The 19,524-nt window shown below is 33.5% G+C and overlaps 1 protein-coding gene across 3 annotated transcripts in view; it reads left to right on the top strand.

The window, feature by feature from the left end:
- SOX6 (SRY-box transcription factor 6) overlaps positions 1-19,524 on the top strand; it is a 573,709-nt gene that overhangs the window by 81,417 nt on the left and 472,768 nt on the right. For all 3 annotated transcript variants that reach the window (XM_058546045.1, XM_058546046.1, XM_058546047.1), the window contains exon 2: positions 18,621-18,692. The gene's annotated coding sequence lies outside the window, so the exon portion shown is untranslated. The remainder of the gene's footprint in view (positions 1-18,620; positions 18,693-19,524) is intronic.

Below are 19,524 nucleotides of genomic sequence, written 5' to 3'. Positions count from 1 at the left end.
CCCCGGGATCCGAACCTGTGAACCCTTGGGTCACCGAAGCAGAGCACGTGCACTTAACCACTATGCCACTGGGCTGGCCCCCCAGTTAGCTTTGTGAGGTTGATCCCAGGAAGTAGAAGAGAGGGAGTAGTAACAGTGAGACAAGGAAGAAGGAAAAGCCATTGTAAAGGTCACCACTCTAGGCATTGGGGGCTTGACTCCTCTTAGGACCTCAGAGAAGAGCACAGAATGCCTTCCTGAAGGAAGGGAGTCTGGAGCAGTTATTCAATATGGTGGAGAATTCCTTGTAGGGGCATTTACTCCCCTAACTTCCAAGCTGAGCTTGTGCTGGGCTAAATGTACTCTCATAGCCTTCAGAGAAGATCCTGAAGCAGAGGGTCACAGGATGCTTAGTACGTACTTACAATGAAATATTTGCCAGAACCAGTTACAATTTTGAATCTTCTAATCCATGAGCATAGTATAGCTCTCTACTTATTAAGTCTTTTAACTTATTCTCAGAAATGTTTTATAGTTTACTGCAATGAGGTCTTGCATATCTTTCATTAGAAGTTTTACTTAAATATTTCATATTTGTAATGGTTTTACATAAATGCTATTTATAAGTTCTATTTTGTTTGGCGTTGTATATATACTTTTTTGTACAATACTCTTGCATAAAAAAAAACTTGTCAAACTCACTTATTAATTTTAATTCTTTATCCGTAGATTCTACTGAATTTTCTGCCTATACAATCATATCATCTGCACATAATGACAATTTGATTTCTTCTTTTTTGATCCTTATACCTCGTATTTCTTTTTCTTGCTTTCTTATACTGTTTAAGACTTCTAATACAATGTTAAGAGTAGAAGTAGTAATGGTGGGCATCCTTGTCATATTCTCTATCTCGGAGAAAAAACTTTTAACATTTTACCATTAAATATGATTGTATGATATTTACTTAAAAATAATGTTTATTGTGCAGCTGTCATAGTTGTTTGGTCCACCATTCTAAATATGTCAATTAAGACAAATTTGTTGATTGTATTCTTTAAATCTTTTATATTTTTTCTGTTTTGTTTTAGTCCACTTATTTTATCATTTATCTAGAGAAGTATTTTAAATCTTCACTCTGGTTATGAGTTTATCTATTGTGCTTTATATTTCTGCCAAATTTAGCTGATTATTTTGAGACTATGTCATTAGGTTCATACAAATTTAGAATTGTTATATCTTAACAATATATGTTATATATATATAGTTGGTGAATTGACTCCTTTATAGTTAATTATTTTCTTTATCTCTAGAAATGCTCTTTGCCTTTAAGCCATTCTTGTTAGATATTATTAGAATTTTCTTTTGGTTACTGTTTGCATGTTATATATATTTAATCCACTTACTGTGATCTTTTTTGTATCCTTATGGTTTAGAAGTGTCTCATAAACCACATATAAAGAGGATTTTAAAATTGGAGTATTTGTACATTTACATTTAATCTCTGAACATCCTGTGCATCATGTTTTCAGCTCTGGCATGTCCTGTCCTCCAACTGCTTCACTCTTCTCTGTATTACCTATCACCATCTAAAATACTATTCATATTACTTAGTTATTTTGTTTACTTTTTTGGCTCCCTGTTAAAATGTAAACTCAATGAAGGCAGAGACTTTTGCCTATTTTATTTATGTATATATCCACATCACTAAGTGGATGGGCATTCAAAAATTTTTGCTGAAATGATGCAATGAGTTGCAATTTGTATGCTCTTTTTGGAGATTTCCAAAGACATTAATGTATAAAGAAGTTCTGCAGATATAAAATCTGTTCTACCAAGAATTTCCTAAACTTTTATGATCAGAGAATCTTATTGAGGTGTAATATTTATTAATATCTCAGGAAACAAATGTTCTATAAAATACACTTTGAAAACACTGATCTAGAAGGTATGACGATTGAAGGAGAATTCCTAAGTTCAAAGATTAGAGAGCCATTTAGAGGATCTCCGTTTGGGGAATCCACTAAGTCAGGGTTCAGCAAACTATGTCCAGGTGGCCAAATCTAGCCCACTACCTATTTTTGTAAATAAAGTTTTATTGGAACACAACTGTACTCATTTACTTATGTATTGTCTATGGCTGCTTTTGCTCTATGGTGACAGAGTTGAGTAGATGCAGCAGAGACCATATGGCCCTCAAAGCTTAAATTATTTACTATCTGGCCTTTTACAGAAAAAGCTTGCTGATGTCTGCTAATAATTGCCAAAAAAATTATTGAGCACTTACTACTTTGTGGCTCAACAGGTTGCTAGATATTTTATATAGATCATCTCATTTAATTATCCTAAAAACCTTTTGAGTAGGTAATAGGATTATTTTATTTTAATAAAATAAAGAAGGTTAAAAGAAGGTTGTACAACACTCATACCATACAATGTAATTGTTACTCTAGGAGGTTAGCTATGTAAGTACAGCTGATTTTCTTTTATTTTGAGGTTCTGTATGCTTACAATTACTTGAGCATAGCAATAGTAAATATTACTTTTTTTAAAAATGTACATTTATTTGCAGAATAAGGTTTAAATAAGTAACTCCCCAGATATAATTCTGTATTTTTTGCACACTCTTAACTATTTTAAGTTGATTCTAATACTTAAATCTCAACTTGTAATTTAGAAAACATTCTTCTTTCATTCTGATTAGTCTTGCATACAGTCTATCCTAATAGAAAGAAGAGAGTAAATAAATGTTTTAAGAGCAGCCATGCCCATGATAGTAACAATTGCTACCATTTACTATTGAGTACCTAAGTGCCAGGAGACTGTACTAATTGCTTTACATATATTATCTTATTTAACCTTAGCAACAAATCTGTGAGGCAGAATAGTATTATGTGCATTTTATCGATGAGGAAACTGAAGTTACTTATCAAGGAAAAAGTAGTTAATCTATCTGATTCCGTACCTTCAGAAGAATATTGCTGATTCAAAAGAAGTTAGGTAATTCTATTGGCTAAATTAAAACTGTATTATACAATAGAATGGATATATGCCACATGAGCATTTTCCCATGCTATTACGTAGGATTCCAAATAAAAGTTTTGATTACTACATAATATTATCTCTAATAATGGGCTATATTTTATTTAAACTTTCCCTTAGTTTTAGATATAAGATATAGAATTTACGTTACTAATTAAGGAGATTTACTTACATGCTACTTACAGTTCAGAAAAAACTCTTTGAATGTTGATCAAGAAAGTGATATTTGCAAGTGTGAACTCTGTATAAAATAGTAGAAGTGCATTCTTTTTTTTTTTTTGATGAGGAAGATTAGCCCTGAGCTAACATCTGTTGCCCATCCTCCTCTTTTTGCTGAGGAAGATTGGCCCTGGGCTAACATCCATGCCCATCTTCCTCTACTTTATATGTGGGACGCCTGCCACAGCATGGCTTGATAAGTGGTGCATAAGTCCTCACCGGGGATCTGAACCTGTGAAGCCCGGGCCACCAAAGCGGAGTGTGTGAACTTAACCACTATGCCACTGGGCCGACCCCCCTAGAATTGCATTCTTTTTTTCTGCTTAGTTTATTTTTTCCAATTAAAAATGTTCAGCATTATGGAAATTTAGAAAAATACAAAAAGTGGAAAGAAGAGAAAGAATTTATCCCGTCCCATACCCACTGGCGGCCTTTGTTAACAGCTTAATAGTTCCTCCTAGTCTTTTTCTTAAGCATTGGCTTTTATTTTTCAAAAAGCATGTAAATATAATTTTTATCCCTTTTTTTCTTCACATTGTGACATGAGTATTTTCCCATGCTATTACAACGTAGGATTCTAAATAAAAAAATTAATAATCACACAATACTGTGCCTAGTGAGTGTACTATATTTTACTTCAACTTTCCCTTATTTTTAGATATAGGTTGCTTCAAATTATTATTATTGCCATTTTATTTCATTTTTTCTTTTGCATTTTAAATTATAAAAGTAATCATGCTCATGTTCAAAATTTAAATATGGAAACATGTAAAGTGAAAAGTAAAGATCTTCGTCCCACTATGCAGAGTTTTCTGGGTATCCTTGTAGAATTTTTTTTAATACTTATGTAAGCACATTTATATCTATCCTTATTTTACATAGATAGCATCTATAACCTGCCTCTTTGGTTTTATTATTTTAAATAATGCTGGGATAAATATATTTGTGCAAAAATTATTTTTATATTTATGACTATGTCCTTATGATAGATTCCTAGAAGTGCAGCTGGGTTGAAGTGATGGATATTTTGAAGGCTCTCACTAAGTTTGCCAAATTTAAAACACTGCTGTTTTAAGAAGAGTGTGCTAATATCACCAAATAAGAGATCATGCTATCGCTATAACTTCTACAAACTTTGTGGAAACGTGGTGTGCCAGTTTCCTAAAACCTTTGTATAAAGGCCCAATCATTTATGATATAAATGGATAACTACATAATATAGGTATATCACATTTATATCTATATGTGTTATAGATATAACATATTTACATATATATTTATGCATGTATAATATGTATATTTACACACATTGAATTTGTTTAACCAGGGTACATCTAGTCATTTTCTCCCTACAGTAGATTACAACCTACCATTTTAGATTTAGTATTTTTTTTTGCTGAGGAATACTGGCCCTGGGCTAACATCCATGCCCATCTTCCTCCACTTTATATGGGATGCTGCCACAGCACAACTTGCCAAGCGGTGCGTCGGTGCGTGCCCAGGATCCGAACCGGCGAACCCTGGGCCACCGCAGCGGAGTGTGCGCACTTAACTGCTTGTGCCACCGGGCCAGCCCCAGGATTATCTTTTTCAACATCATTTTTTGAGGTTATAATTTGGTTTAAAAAAAGTTGTGTTTGAATCTTAATTAAATCTTTAGTCAATTGTTAATTTTTAAATAAAAAGCCTTTTTTTCTGATTATGAAGAAATGAATGTCAAGGCTTATAAAAAATTCAGACAATAAGGAAATGAATAGAGAAAAAAGAAAGTTTTAATTACAATGTCAGCACTCGTTAATAACTTTTTGCTGCATATCATTTCTTTTTCTATTTATACATATATATGTATAGATATCATCATATGAATGTTATTCATAAATAAAGTTTTGTTGTATATCCTTTTTTTGTGTTCATATTCATTCATACCTATACAGTAATTTATATGTTTTTATACTAATGGAAAAAATATATATGCTTCTTTAGCCTTCCCCCCCCAAGTAACAATAGGCTGTGGATATCTTTATTGTTGATAAATATGGATATATGCCACAATTATAAGACTGCATTATACTCTATTTTGTGGTTGCGTCCTACTTATTCCGATGTTGATGAACCTTTGGCTGTTTCAAGCTACTTGCTATTATAAATAATACTTTAGTGAAGATTTTTGTATATATGCCCTTTGCCCAGTTGTCCAATAATTTCCTTAGGATAATATAGAAGTAGAATTTTTGTATCAAAGGACGTGTACATTTAAAATTTGGCTATATTGGAACCAACATCTTTCAGTATTTATTTACACTTTTCCATATTGTTTGATTTTTTTCCGTAAGTGATATAAGGAATGCAGAATTGTCAAATTGCTCTACAGAAAGATTGTGCTATATTACATTCTCACTAGTGAATGAGAGTGCCCAATTCCTCATGGTGGTGAACATTAAATATTAACAATGTTTTAAATCTTTGCTAAAATGTTATCTTGCATTGAGATATGAATTGTTTTATTACTTAGCATTTTAAAAATTAATTGTGATATTAAATACATTTTTTATCTTATTTGCTTTTGCCATTTTCTCATTTGTAAATATTCCATTTATTTATTTATTTATTTTTAAATGTTTTATTTATTTATTTTTTCCCCCAAAGCCCCAGTAGATAGCTGTATGTCATAGATGCAAATCCTTCTAGTTGCTGTATGTGGGATGTGGCCTCAGCGTGGCCTGAGAAGCGGTGCGTCGGTGCGCACCCAGGATCCGAACCCGGGCTGCCAGCAGTGGAGTGTGCGCACTTAACCGCTAAGCCACGGGGCCAGCCTCTATTCCATTTTTTTTGTGGCCTATTTTTTTTTTCTTATTGACTTGGTGGAGCTCCTAATATTCTCTTTGTCATGTCATACCAAAAATATACTTTTTTCTGTTTGTGGTTTGTTTTTTAACTTTGTTAATGGCCTTTTCTTTGGATAGAAGTTTAAAATTTTTAATGTAGTCAGTTTGGTTAATCTTTTTTGGTTTCTAAACGTCATGCTTAGTAAGATCTTTCTTATCTAAAGATTATACAAATAGTTAGATTTTCTTGAAGATTATTTATGTTTTTAGTTTTTACACTTAAAAAAATCCATCTGGAATTTATTTAGTGTAAAGTGTGAGGTAGGGATTCAACATTATTTTTTTTCCAAATGTCTACCCATTCCCAGCATCATTGTTGAATAGTTTATCATTTCTCCACTGACTTGAAGTGTCACCTATATCATATATTAAATTCTTCTATAGACTATCATCTATTTCTAGATTTTCTGTTGTTCATTGATCTGCCTATTATTCCTGTGCTAATAATGTATATTTTAATTTTTTTGCTCTTATAATATTTATATTACACATTTTAAACCTAAAATTTATTTATATCACAGTCATGCATTGCTTAACAACAGGGATACATTCTGAGAAATGTGGTGTTAGGCGATTTTGTTGATGTGCAAACATCATAGAGTGTACCTACACAAACCTAGATGGTATAGCCTACTACACACCTAGGCTACATGGTACTAATTTTATGGGACCACCGTTGTATATGTGGTCCATCGTTGACTGAAAAGTTGTTATGCTGCACATGACTGTATTTTATTCTTGGAAAGAAATTAAACTTGTATATTTACTTTTTGAAATCACCTAAAATTTCAATTATTTATTTAATGCATAAAATAACATCCTTGACCTTAGAATATTTCTCTTTAAGTTTTGTAAGTTTCCCTACTGTGTATGTGATATACGTGGTAAATATTTTCATTTTTTTTTAGAAGAAAGACGCCTCTGTCCAGTAAAATTGTTCTGGGAATCTACTCTGAGATAGAAGATGCAAGAAGGAAGCTTTGAATTATAGGCTGATGTGTGGACTTTGCACAGTGCCTGTCCCAGAGAACTATTGTGGTTGAAGGGCAGGAGTAGGATCAGTGTACAGAAATGGTGCGATTTAGAATCTCTTAAAAGAAGCTCTTTTAGCATCAGACCAATAGGTTTTGAAAGGGCTAGGATCAGAAATTAAGGAATGCTACTTAAATGAAAGTGCACTAGCTTTGAAACCAGTGATTGTGAATTTGAGTGCCAACTCTGCCACTTTTACCTTTGTGAATATTTAATCCCATTGAATTTCAGCTTTTTCACTTATAAAATGAGGATTGTAATCCCATCACAAAGTAATTATGAGGATTTAATGAGAAAATAAATATCAACTGAACAATGGTTGTGCTCTAGAATTTGCTAAATAATGCCTAGTCTTTTTTTTACTGTAAATTCTGCAGAAACAGGCTTGATGGGGGTGAAATTTAATGCTGGGATTTGAGTATTGGAGAGCTCTGTGCCATTCTTCTATCTCCTCACATTGAAAAAGGCAGTGTCCCAGTGCTGGCATGAGAGCAGTAATGTAGGAAAATGAGAATTATGTAGTGTGTAGCAGGGTATTTTTCCTATATATATCTACACATGTGCGCGTGCGCCCGCACGCGCGCATACACACACACACTCTGCTATCATTCTCGTCGTGGATCATAAAAAGAAAGTGAAATTAGGAAAATTCCAGGACAAGAAGATATAGGAATTGTGGTTGATTAGAGTTGGGGGAGATGGGAAGGTGCTGGCGCTGGCACCTGGAGAAATGTATTTAAAAATCTAGGTGTTTAATCCCTTTCCATTTTACAAAGTGTCTTTTGTCAAATGAGCTAAGTGGGAGAGCAAAGTAGCGAAACTGATGTATTATGGGAGAAGTGAATGCTAAGTATCCCATTTTACAGATGAAGTAACAGGAGACGTTTATGTTCCTCACAGAATGGATATAAGCCCAGTAATTGGAAACTCTGACTTAAAATGAAAGCCCTGTCACCAACTTGTCATGTGGTCCTAAGTGAGTTATGTGTCTGTTTCCTTGTCTGTAAACTTGAGCACATCTCATCCTGCTATCCCTGATATTTTTCACTTAGGAAGTAAAACAATCTCTGAGAGATGCCAGGCCAGATCTTGTCTGGACTTTACAGTGAAATCTTTAAATTGTTTTGAAGAATATACAGTCAAAGGATAAGCAGGATCTCTCTACATGATTCTCTTTATTTATTTCTGTGTTTTTGAGAGAGGGCGAAAAACCTAATTAGGTCTGGGAAGGACTAATCCATAGTGTATGACTGAGCTCCCTGCAGATATGCAGAGTGTAGTTATTGAGTGTGATGATGGGGTAGCATTGCCAAAGACACAGCTCTGGGGTCATGTACCCTTAAGACATTCTTTTTTAAAAAGTGGGTGGTTATATTAGCCACCAGTCATCTGTGTAAGTTGTGACTTGGGCACATTTCAACGTAATCTCAGGGAAAAAGCAAAAAGGAAAATACATTTATAGAAGACATATCCCATCTAGGAAGTATTTGCATATCTCTAATCCTTTCAAAAACCTTGGGAGGTAAATGGTAATATCCCTATTTTCTATGCATATTCTTTATTTCAGAAAATGGGATTATATAGTATTATAATCTGTTTTCTTCACCTAATGTATATCATACAAAGCTGTAATTATTTGTCTCCTTTACCAGGCTGTGAACTCTTTGAAGTCACCAACTCGACTTCATTCATTTTTGTTTTTCCAGTGCTTAACACAGTGCCTGGCACAGAGCAAATATTCAGTAAATGATGAGTAACTGTGATTTACTCTAGGAATTAGGACTCTGATAATTAGCCCGTAGTCACCAAATCTTTATTTTTCTCTACTTCTTTTAGCATCTCTCCACCTTTCAATTTCTATCACTAATTGAGGAATGCTTAAAAACTATAAAGTGTTACATACATGCTATGTAGCAAGTTCAGACCATGTTGACTCTCTGCATTCACACAAATTGGTCTGGTCTGAATCCAGTTGATACTGCAGCTGTTATTTTTATAATCTCATCCTAAGTACATATTTGTGCAACAGGCGGTGTCAACTCATCTAAGTAACTTGGTGTTATTTGCCTGATACTTTAAATTACAGAGCCCCATTACTGAAGTCATTATTTGTGGTTAAGAGGGAGTGGCACTGAGAGTGGTAACAAGAAGAGTTTCTTAAAAATGATTATCAAAATGGGCCCTCTTTAGATGTCTTTCAATTTATCTTGATTTAACTACCTAGAACAAGTATAAAGACCAGCCTTGCCTCATTTGTCTATCAGTTTACCCTATAGAAAATAGTAGACTGATTTAAAGGATTTATGGGCTTAAAAAATTAGTACTTATTTGCAAGCTTTTGTTAAATGATTACTTTTTAAATGTTCTGCCACTTTATTTTGTGAACAAGGACTCAGGGAGAGAAAACTCAGCAGGGATGGAGTCCTCTCCTCTTTCTGGGTATGATAATGCTCTGCAAATGCTGAGACTATTCTAATTATAATATTTATCTTACAATGAATCCAAATTGTCGCTGGAGATTTGAGATAGAAAATTATTGTTCTGTATCCCCAGAGATCCCAATTCATGCTATACATCCTGTGGGCTCTCAGAAATGTTGACTGGATTGCTGGAGAATTGCTTGTATTGTTCTCAAATTAACAAAAAAACAACAACTACCACCCTACAATAACTAAAACTTAATTTTTAAGTTAAATTCCATGTCTAGTTTTTAATTCTCCTTACGTCTAAGAGAATATTTTATTTTAAAAAGTAGGAACTCCAAAATTATTGAGAATCTTTTCAGTAAGATAAAACATTTTATAGAGTTACAAAATTTTTGTTTATGCACAAAAGTTTTTTGTGAACTTACTCACATTTAACAGTTACCTTTTAGCCCAGCAATTATTGAATTTTAGTGTGCATAGGAATTTCCTGGGGGTTATGCTTTAAAACAGATTCCTAGGCCATCCTCTCAGAAGTGCAGAATCAATAAGTCCAGGTGGGGCCCAACAGTCTTTTTAAAAATTTTATTTTAATAAGCACTCCAGGTGGTTCTGATGTAGGGAGTCTGAGGATTATTTTTTGATAGTCACTTTTTTCTACAGTCCTACTCACATAAGACCTTCTCTGACTTTTGTTATTAAGCTGATACCATATTATGTCTGAAATCAGATAGGCAGCAAGAAAAAAAGAGATAAAAAGTACAATAAGAGGCGTTATTTCAAAGAAGAGTATTTTGCTAAGAAAAGCAGGGGACATGAAGGAAGAGATAAAAGAGAACAAGTTTATTGAGTGAAAAGTTAAAAAATATATTGCAAATTTCTTGTTGACCTACTGCCAAATTTTTGTTTGATTCTGGTCAAGGGGCCTTGCTGTCTTAACGTTGTGTTTATGAAGTATATGGAATTTTTCTGTAGTCAAGACCTCAAAATGCAAGAATTTTAGGGATTAAGTCACACGGTTATTCTGTAAATAGTTTTTGGAAGTTTGTGGTCTATATTTTGGTCTTGGTTCGTAGCAATAAGCTGCCTTTGTAAAGTGGAAGACATGCTGTCTTCTAAATAATCTCATTCATTTTTCATGTAGACACTATTTTTATACTGACCATCCTTGTTCACAGATAGATCTTGAATTATTTCAGGAGAGCAATAAAGTGTTGGCAGTTGTGAAAATGTGTCAGACTTAGGCAATTCTATCTCTGTTGTACTATTTTGCTACACATGTTGGCAGAGGTGAACTGGTTGGCCCAGGAAATGTGCACCATTAATTCCTCCTCATCTGACCCAGAAATACCTTGATCCTGACCATCGATAATGTGTTAAAGTAGGCTTAGGAACTGTTACGTTAAGTGTAACGGTGTACTTCCCAGTGAGTGTGGCTAAAATACAAAATTGTAGAATCTTAGAGTGATAGGGACTTCAGAAGAGAACTGGTATGGCAGCTCTTGAACACCATCTATGGCAAGGCTGGCTTTAACAGTCCTCTGTGGAGCTTTTAAAAAATGGAAACTCTTGGCCCACTTAAGGCGATTCTGGTTTAGTAAGCTTGGGGTGGGGCCCAGAAATTCAAATTTTGTGAAAGCTTTTTAGATGATTATATAATCAGCTAAGTTTTGGCACAACTTTCAACTCAGTGTAAGAAAGTTCTTTCTACAACATCCCTGGCAAAGAGTCATCCAGCCTTAACTTTGACAACTCCAGCAACAGATCTCTATTTTGTGAGGCAACTTATTCCACTGCTTTTAAAGATGTGTCTGGACTGAGCTAAAATCCACCACCTTGTAATTCTCACTCACTAATACTGTTCTTTCTTTTGGAAAGAACAAAGAAAAACTAACTTTCTATTAGTATTTGCCATATTACATTCACTGTGCTAGATATTACCTCTTCTTCATTGGCTTGAAAATATTAAACTAGGCAGTTTCCTTAGCTGCAAAATGGATTATCATAGTAGATAAGCAGTTATAAAAATGTGGTCTGTGGACACATGGGGACCTTTGAGACCCTTTCAAGGGGTCTGAAAAGTCAAAACTATTTTCATCATAATACTAAGATGCTATTTGCCTTTTTCACTGTGTTGACATTTACAGTGAGGTTGCAAAGCAATTTTGGGCAAAACTGCTGGCACCTTAGCAGAATCAAGGCAGTGGCACCAAATTATGTTAGTAGTCATTGAATTTTTTTTTTAATCATCACCACTCACAGAAAGAAAAAACCAGTTTTGCTTAAGAATGTTGTAGATGAAGCAGTAAAAATTGTTTATTAATTCTTGACCTTTAAGGATATTTTTTAATACTCTGTGATGAAATGGGAAGTATGCATAAAGCACTTATGCTACATACCCAAGTACGATGGTTATCTTGAGGAAAATCACTTGTGTGACTGAGTTGCAAGCTGAACTAACTGCTTTTTTCATAGAATATAATTTTTGCGTGAAAGAATGACTAACAGACATACAGTGGTTATTCACACTGGGATGCTTGGCAGACATATTCTCAAGAATGAGCAAAGTAAGACTGCCATTTTAAGAAAAGCAACTGACACTGTTTGTTGTCAATAACAAAATTTGAGCTTTCAAGAGAAAATTAGTTGTTTGGAAAACTTGTACCCACCACCATGAGCTTGATGGCTTCCTAATACTTAAAAACTTTTCTAAGATAGGTGGTGATATTAACAAATATGATTTTAAAAAATAATGAATAATGAAATATGTCAATATTTCAAAGATATGCACAAGTCAGTGAACCAATATTTTCCAAATGAACCAATGAATGACGTTATGAAATCATGCATGGGTAAAAGATAAATTTAAAGACCAGTGGGTTTTAAAGTAGCAATACAAAAGTTCATTGATATTCAGGTTTCAGATTCCATGTTGCAGTTAACCTTTGAGAAACTATATACTATATACTTGTCAAATTTTGATATAGTATCAAGGAAGAATGGCTACAATTATCTGGAAAGGCTATTAAAACACTGTTTCTTTCCAACTTCATATCTATGTGAAAATGGATATTTTTCATATACTTCCACCAAACCAACATAGCACGACAGATTGAATGCAATAGCACCTATGAGAATCCAGCTGTCTTTTATTAAACGAGGCATTTAAGAGATTTACAAAAATGCAGAACAATGCTAGTGTTCTAATTTTTGTGTTATGGAAAATATACTTATATTTTTCAAGTGTGTTATTTATGTTACCGTGTAATAGGTTCATCATTAAATGATTATTATTTAATCATTTATTTTATTTTAAATGAATTAATAACTATTTACATTTTTTCTCAGCTTTAGTTTCTAGTATAATAAATATTGATAAATGTAACCATAGCTCTTTGGGAACCTGAATAATTTTTGGAAGTGTAAAGTAGTCCTGAGACCATACAGTTGGAGAATCACTGGACTATATGATCTCTAAAGTTCATTCCAACTAACCATCTAGAATGTGCAACCATTCTAATGTAACATGGTTCCTGTAAGACTTTTTAGCCATTTTCCTCTGAATGCTTGTCAATGTCCTTTCTAAATTGTGGTGCTCAAAACTGAAATTGTATTGAAGATGTAGGTTGAGCAGCATAGAATACATAAATAGGCTACTAGGAGTAGGCTTCAATAATAACTATCTTTTGAGATCTTTAAGAATAGGGGAAATTTCTATTTCTTTGAGCAAATAGGTTCTTATTCTAGGAAAGCAGAGTGTTGGACTAGCTAGCATCTCAAGTTGTCTTCCTTGACACCTCAGAAACACTCTTACTTTTGCCTTATAAGATATAAACATCCATAACTAAACTCTCATTTTTCCATTCACTATTGTGATGTTCTTAATTATTAGCAGTTGCATTAAAAAAATTGGGCATTAGCTTGGTATCAGTTCCTTTGAAAGATGAATCTCACATTTCATTTTTTTAAAGTTAATTCAAATTCTACATGATTTAGTATAATTATTACGAACAAAAGGAAAACTAAGAATTATGGAGTTCAAGAAACATGGCTTTAGCCTGGTAATGCTATAAATAGCAAAAGTGATAACAGTAAAGGGGATTTTGCATTTTTCTTAAATTGATGCAGCTTTGAGGAGAATAGAAGTTTTAATGCAAAATCACATCTCCAGGAAAACCCATTTGAATTGCACATAGGCTATTTTTTTTTTTTTTTTTGGTAAGGAGATCAGGCCTATGCTAACATCTGCCAATCCTCCTCTTTTTTTTCTTTTTTTTGCTGAGGAATACTGGCCCTGGGCTAACATCTGTGCCCATCTTCCTCCACTTTATATGGGACACCGCCACAGCATGGCTTGCCAAGCAGTGCGTGCCCGGGATCCGAACTGGCGAACCCCGGGCCGCTGCAGCAGAGCGCGCACACTTAATCACTTGCGCCACAGGGCTGGCTGCAGCACACAGGCTATTTTTTAACGTCTCTCTAATTTTTATTTTGATGTATAAAAGACCAGGCATTGATATCTTTCCAAAAGTTAGATGAGGAAATATATGCTTTAAAGGCAGTTTTTTAACTCAGTGGTTCATTATTGTATGATGTTATTAACTCAATGCATCAATAAATTTAAAAAGTTATTTAATCCTTAAGTTGAGTTTTAAACATGTGATACTACAATTTAATGTAAAGGTGGACAAAATTTGGTTACAGGTGTTTTTGGAAGCACTTTAGTACTTTAAAACACGTTAGAATCTTTGCTTCTCGGGAGTTGGTAGGTCATTTAATCCAACCACCCATTTAATGCTTGAACTTTCTTGCTAAATCAAATAATAATAATAAGAGAACGGGGATAAAAAAAGAAATGGGTGTGGCTTAGAGACAGCTTTAAGCAGAATTTAAAAATTCAGCTTGAAAGCTTTTAAAGTGTAATTATACAGGGAGGTGGCACTGTTTTTATTTGCTATTTACCTTTGATCTAGTACCTAGTTTTGGTAGAGTGGGACACGCTTTTGTGAAAATGTTTATGGTTTCTTCGTTTGATGTCAAGATACTTGTTTGAAGTTGCCTTGTAATTCGTAGGTTTTTCTTTTTGTAACTAATATTAATATTTGGCTTTTGCTGCTAGATTAATAGCAAATTAGCCTGGATTTGGGTGGCTACTTTTGAATGTATAAGTGACATACTGGATTTTAGGAATAGCTTTATTTTTGGGCCAAATTAGATATGTTAAGTCTAAATAAAAAATAAAAAAATAAAAAATCTAAATAACACCAACTCATAAGAATAAGAAGGTAAAAATAAGCCTTTATCTCATTCAGTGTTAATGTTTTTGTTAAATTGTACTTTACTTTGTGAAACTTGCGTGTGTGTGTGTGTGTGTGTGTGTGTGTGTGTGTATACACATTTAATTTTCTATAAATTAGGCAGGCCTGGTGGTGTAGCAGTTAAGTTCACGCGTTTGGCTTCAGCAGCCCGAGGTTCTCTGGTTCAGATCCTGGGGGCGGACCTACTCACTGCTCCTCAAGCCATTCTGAGGCAGTGTCCCAGATAGAAGAACTACAACTCTGCAACTATGATACACCACTATGTACTGGGACTTTGGGGATAAAAAAGAAAAGGAGGCAGATTGGCAACAGATGTTAGCCCAGGGCCAATCTTCCTCAAAAAAAAAAAATTCTAATTTTCTATAAATTGATTGGTTCTTATTATACATCTTGTATTTTTTTATTCAACAATATATTGTGCCATCTTTTTAATGTCTATAAATATAGCTTTATATCATAATGTTTAATATTTACAGGGTAGTGTTATATGTATGTACCATAATTTACTTATCCAGTTGGTAGGTTATTTCCAATTTTTGGCTGCTATAAAAATGCTGTAATGAACATACATATTGCATGTATATATATTTTAACATTTTTGTAATTAGTTCCCTAGGCTAATTTTTGGAAATAACATTGCGAACTCAAAGGATATTGACATCAAAATTTTAACACTTACTGTCAAGTGACCATACAGAAAAGTTGAACCCAATTTCTAATCTCATCAATCGTACATGAAAGTTTATTTTCCCACACCCTCAACAATCCTAGTTTTTGTCCAGTATACAAAATATTTTGCCAATATTGTATGTGAAAATATTTTATTTACATTTTTTGATTATTAGGGAGATTATACATATTTTTATATTATTGGACATTTGTATTTCCTCATTTGTACATTTCCTCTTTATATCTTTGTGCATTTTTATTTTGAAGTGTTTGTAGAAATGTACATTTTATTTAGTAAATAAAGGATGTACAAAGACTTGACAACCAAATAAAATGGAGCATGTCACCACCATGGTCAGATGTAAAAGCCAGGTTGGATTACTGATTGTTTGAAAAATCCTTGAGGGGAAAGGCCATGTTTGTCTATTTACTTGTTTTTAAACTGAGATATAATTGACATATATCATTGTATTAGTTTTAGGTTTACAACATAATGGTTTATTTTATTTTTTAAAATTTTTGTGTTCATACTGTCCAGTACAGTCTCTAACCCTTGGTCACTACTTGCTGAATGAATGAATGAGCAAACAGGAATGGAACAATCCATGGTGATTGGGTGTTCTGAGGATTCATTTTACTAAACAGATTGTGATTTTCCAGAACAGGTGGTGATTTGCTCTGGCATTTCCTTTTCTATCTTACTTTTGTGCTGCCCTCAGGACCAAAGTGACTACTTTTATTTTGGAAATGTATTCTTCAGCTTAAATTTTTCTAGTTCTTAAAGAAGTAGTTTACTTCAAGTTGTGTGTTAATTCTTGTGAGTTAATTCTTAACTCTTTGCCCATTGTAAAATGTTGCTTGTTTATTCCTAAATTCTCTGTAGGAGGAAGTATGCATTAAAGTTTTTTTTTTTTCTTTTTTGTAATAATGAACTCTGATTTTAGAAGCTTATACTTTTTTTAATTGTTAAAAAATTCACCGATACTGTAAATCAGTTGATAATAAGATTCAGAGTTGCTTTTAACATATGTAGCAAGACTGCATTGATATGACAAATGAAATTTATTGACTTCATATTGATGTATATTAAAATATTATTTGCCCTGAATGTCTGCAATCTAACTTGTTCCAAATTTAAAATATTTCCAGAGTTAGAGGTCTTAACTCCTAAAGAGTCCAGTGATTTAAAAAATTAGATATGCGTCAGCCACAATATTTTCTGGATGCATTTTATTTTATCCCCATCATTTAAATGCAAATGAAGGAATGAGATGTATTGTGTATATTGCATAATTCTAGTTCATGCTTTTAAAAGAATAGTTGCTAGAAAGACAGGGTGTGATTATTCAAAAAAATCTGTAAGTACTTTAAAACTCTTTCCGATTCTTTCAGAGTTTAGGCTTTTGGATATACAACATTTTGGTATAGATTTATTTTGTGGACAACTTTGAAATTATAATTTATGATTCAAGGTAGGATAAGATGTGAGAATAGTTTATATTAGAACCAGTATTCTTGCTGGCTTTGAGTAGTATGCAGAGTGTGTCCACATAGGGTTGTGTAGTGTCACAGATAAAATTGCTCTGCTGGATCAGAAACATCAGAAAGCCATGAGGAGGAAAAGGATGTAATACCAAAATGAAATGACAGCCCTGCCTTCCCCTGGCCAGACTCTCCTGAACGTCTCGCATCCATGGAAGTAGGCATTACAGAGTTGCTGGAAACTGGTGAAAATGGATTGGGGAAGGCCTGAGGCACCATTCCCTGCAAAGAAAAGGAGGTCTGGTGAAGAAACCTAATGGATATACTAGCCATAGATACTTAAAGCTGTCCAAATGCCCAGGACTTGATTATCTATCAATCTTGACTAGAAAATAGAATAAATTTCCTGGGTCACTTAGGCAAAAGCATATTATAGGAGCTGTGGAAGGGCTGAGTTAGATATTTATTTCATATCTCAACTTAATTTCAGATGCTGATACATAATATATTATAGCCATTTGAGCTATAAATGCAATGTTGGGAGTAGTGGTTCCTACAAATGATATTGATCAAGATCCATCTTTTTTTTCAGAATGAATTTTATTTAAACCTAGTTAGCTAACTAACTGGGTTAGTTAACTAACCTAGATGTTTACTGGCTATGTTTAAAAAATGCAGATTGAATCAAACCAATCCCCAGAGTCTAGGAAAGTTTCTGACCTAAATTAGGAACCCAAGCTCCATTATTATTTTCAGTTGAACACTACTCATAGCCATCCTCACATTTTGGAAAGAATACAACCTTTGCAACAAAGTTTCTTTGTTTGCATGGAACTAAAAATGTGCTGTATTTAGACCAAACAATAAAAATAAACTACCAAACTACCTTCTAATGCATGGGGGTTCTGGAGAGAGGAAACCATAGATATTTAGAGGCATAAAGTGACTCATTGTGCTAGTTAAAACTTTTTACAAGGCTAGCTCTGTGTGTTTGAGTTGCATCTGTTACCTCTTCAGCCAGAACTAAAGTGTGTGCAAGCAAAAGAATTTTGGGTTGAATTGTGGCTCATACAGATTGCATTGTATATAGCCTAAGCATCTAAATGGGTTCCACACCATAGGTAGAACAAAAACTGCATCCTTTCACATTTATTCTACCTACGAGGTATTCTTGTTGGACACATCCAAGATATTTTCTATGAAGCTGATTCATTTTAACTTGCAGACATAAATTAAATATATTTTTAAAATGTAACTTGTAAGCTTTTATTCCCTTAAAAAAGTGTTCTCCCTTTTGTTTTTACTTATTCGTACTTTTAAATACCTACTTTATTGCTGACAATTTTTTTTAAAAGCTATAATGGATGGAGATGTTGTATTCTTATATGTGGGACAATGAAATTGTTTCTTTTGATATTATCATCTTGGAAAAAGTTGTTAGAGGAGTTGGGGACAACTGCTTGAGTTAAAAATAGTGTAATTTGTAGCCAGAATATATACTTTTTAAATAAAGCATAAAAATACAATTTGCTCATCCTTTTCATTTCATTTCATATTCTGTCTAAATTTTCAGGTCATTTTCATGAATTCAAAGGCAATTTACCAGTGATTTCTGGGTGCTGGGGCTGATTTTCTGTGCATATTTGTAAGTATTGGTTTATTTATTACTCTTCTCATTGTGTAATGAAACAGTTATAGTTTGTAAACACTTTCTTAACTCCTTTTGTGTGTGACTTTTTATTAGTTTTTTTAAAGTGTTTTTTAAGTGTTAGTTTTTTATAAGTATTTTCTTAAGAGGAGTATAGAAAAAATATCAGCTGGTGAAAAAAGCGTCAGTTTGTTGTGATTTCTAGTGAAATAACACAATGGCAGGGCCCATTACAATAAGCTGAGAGAATAAATATTTTACTTTTTGAAGATGGGGCTCAATGTAGGATTACCTTAAAGTGGCTAGTCTATATACACATGAATAATTTACCCTGGTAACTTCCTCCAGTCTTCTGGTTGTCTTTACTTGAAAAGTGCTATGTGCCTGTGCTCACAGAAAAGATGTGAGATAATACAGGATTCAAAGAGCTGTCAGTACATGAGGAGATGATATACTAATCTAATGAGCCAAAATAAATACTAGACTAATGAACCAAAGACTCATTTAGTGAACGTAGAAGATATATTAAAATGGAAGTGTTCCTGCCTCCTTCACCATCCCTAAAACGCTGTTATGTTTTACATGGTATTTTGGAGACTAAAGATGCTTTTTCTCAGGAAAGAAGGTAAATTTCAAGAAAAAAATTAAATGAACTTTAATGATCAATTAAAGTACTTTAAATTGGCATATATTTATTAATATAGAGGTAGTTTAGAGTATGTGGAAGGTATTAAAAATGTCTGTACGTATATAAGACTATTTAAATAACTGGAGTTTAAAATATATGATATGTTTACATTGTTGTAAACCGTTGACATCTAAAGGGGTC

Source organism: Diceros bicornis, chromosome 7, assembly GCF_020826845.1.
Source record: "Diceros bicornis minor isolate mBicDic1 chromosome 7, mDicBic1.mat.cur, whole genome shotgun sequence".
Taxonomy (NCBI): Eukaryota; Metazoa; Chordata; class Mammalia; order Perissodactyla; family Rhinocerotidae; genus Diceros; species Diceros bicornis.
Note: the sequence above shows the minus strand (reverse complement) of the source record. Positions and strands in the feature narration are given on the sequence as shown.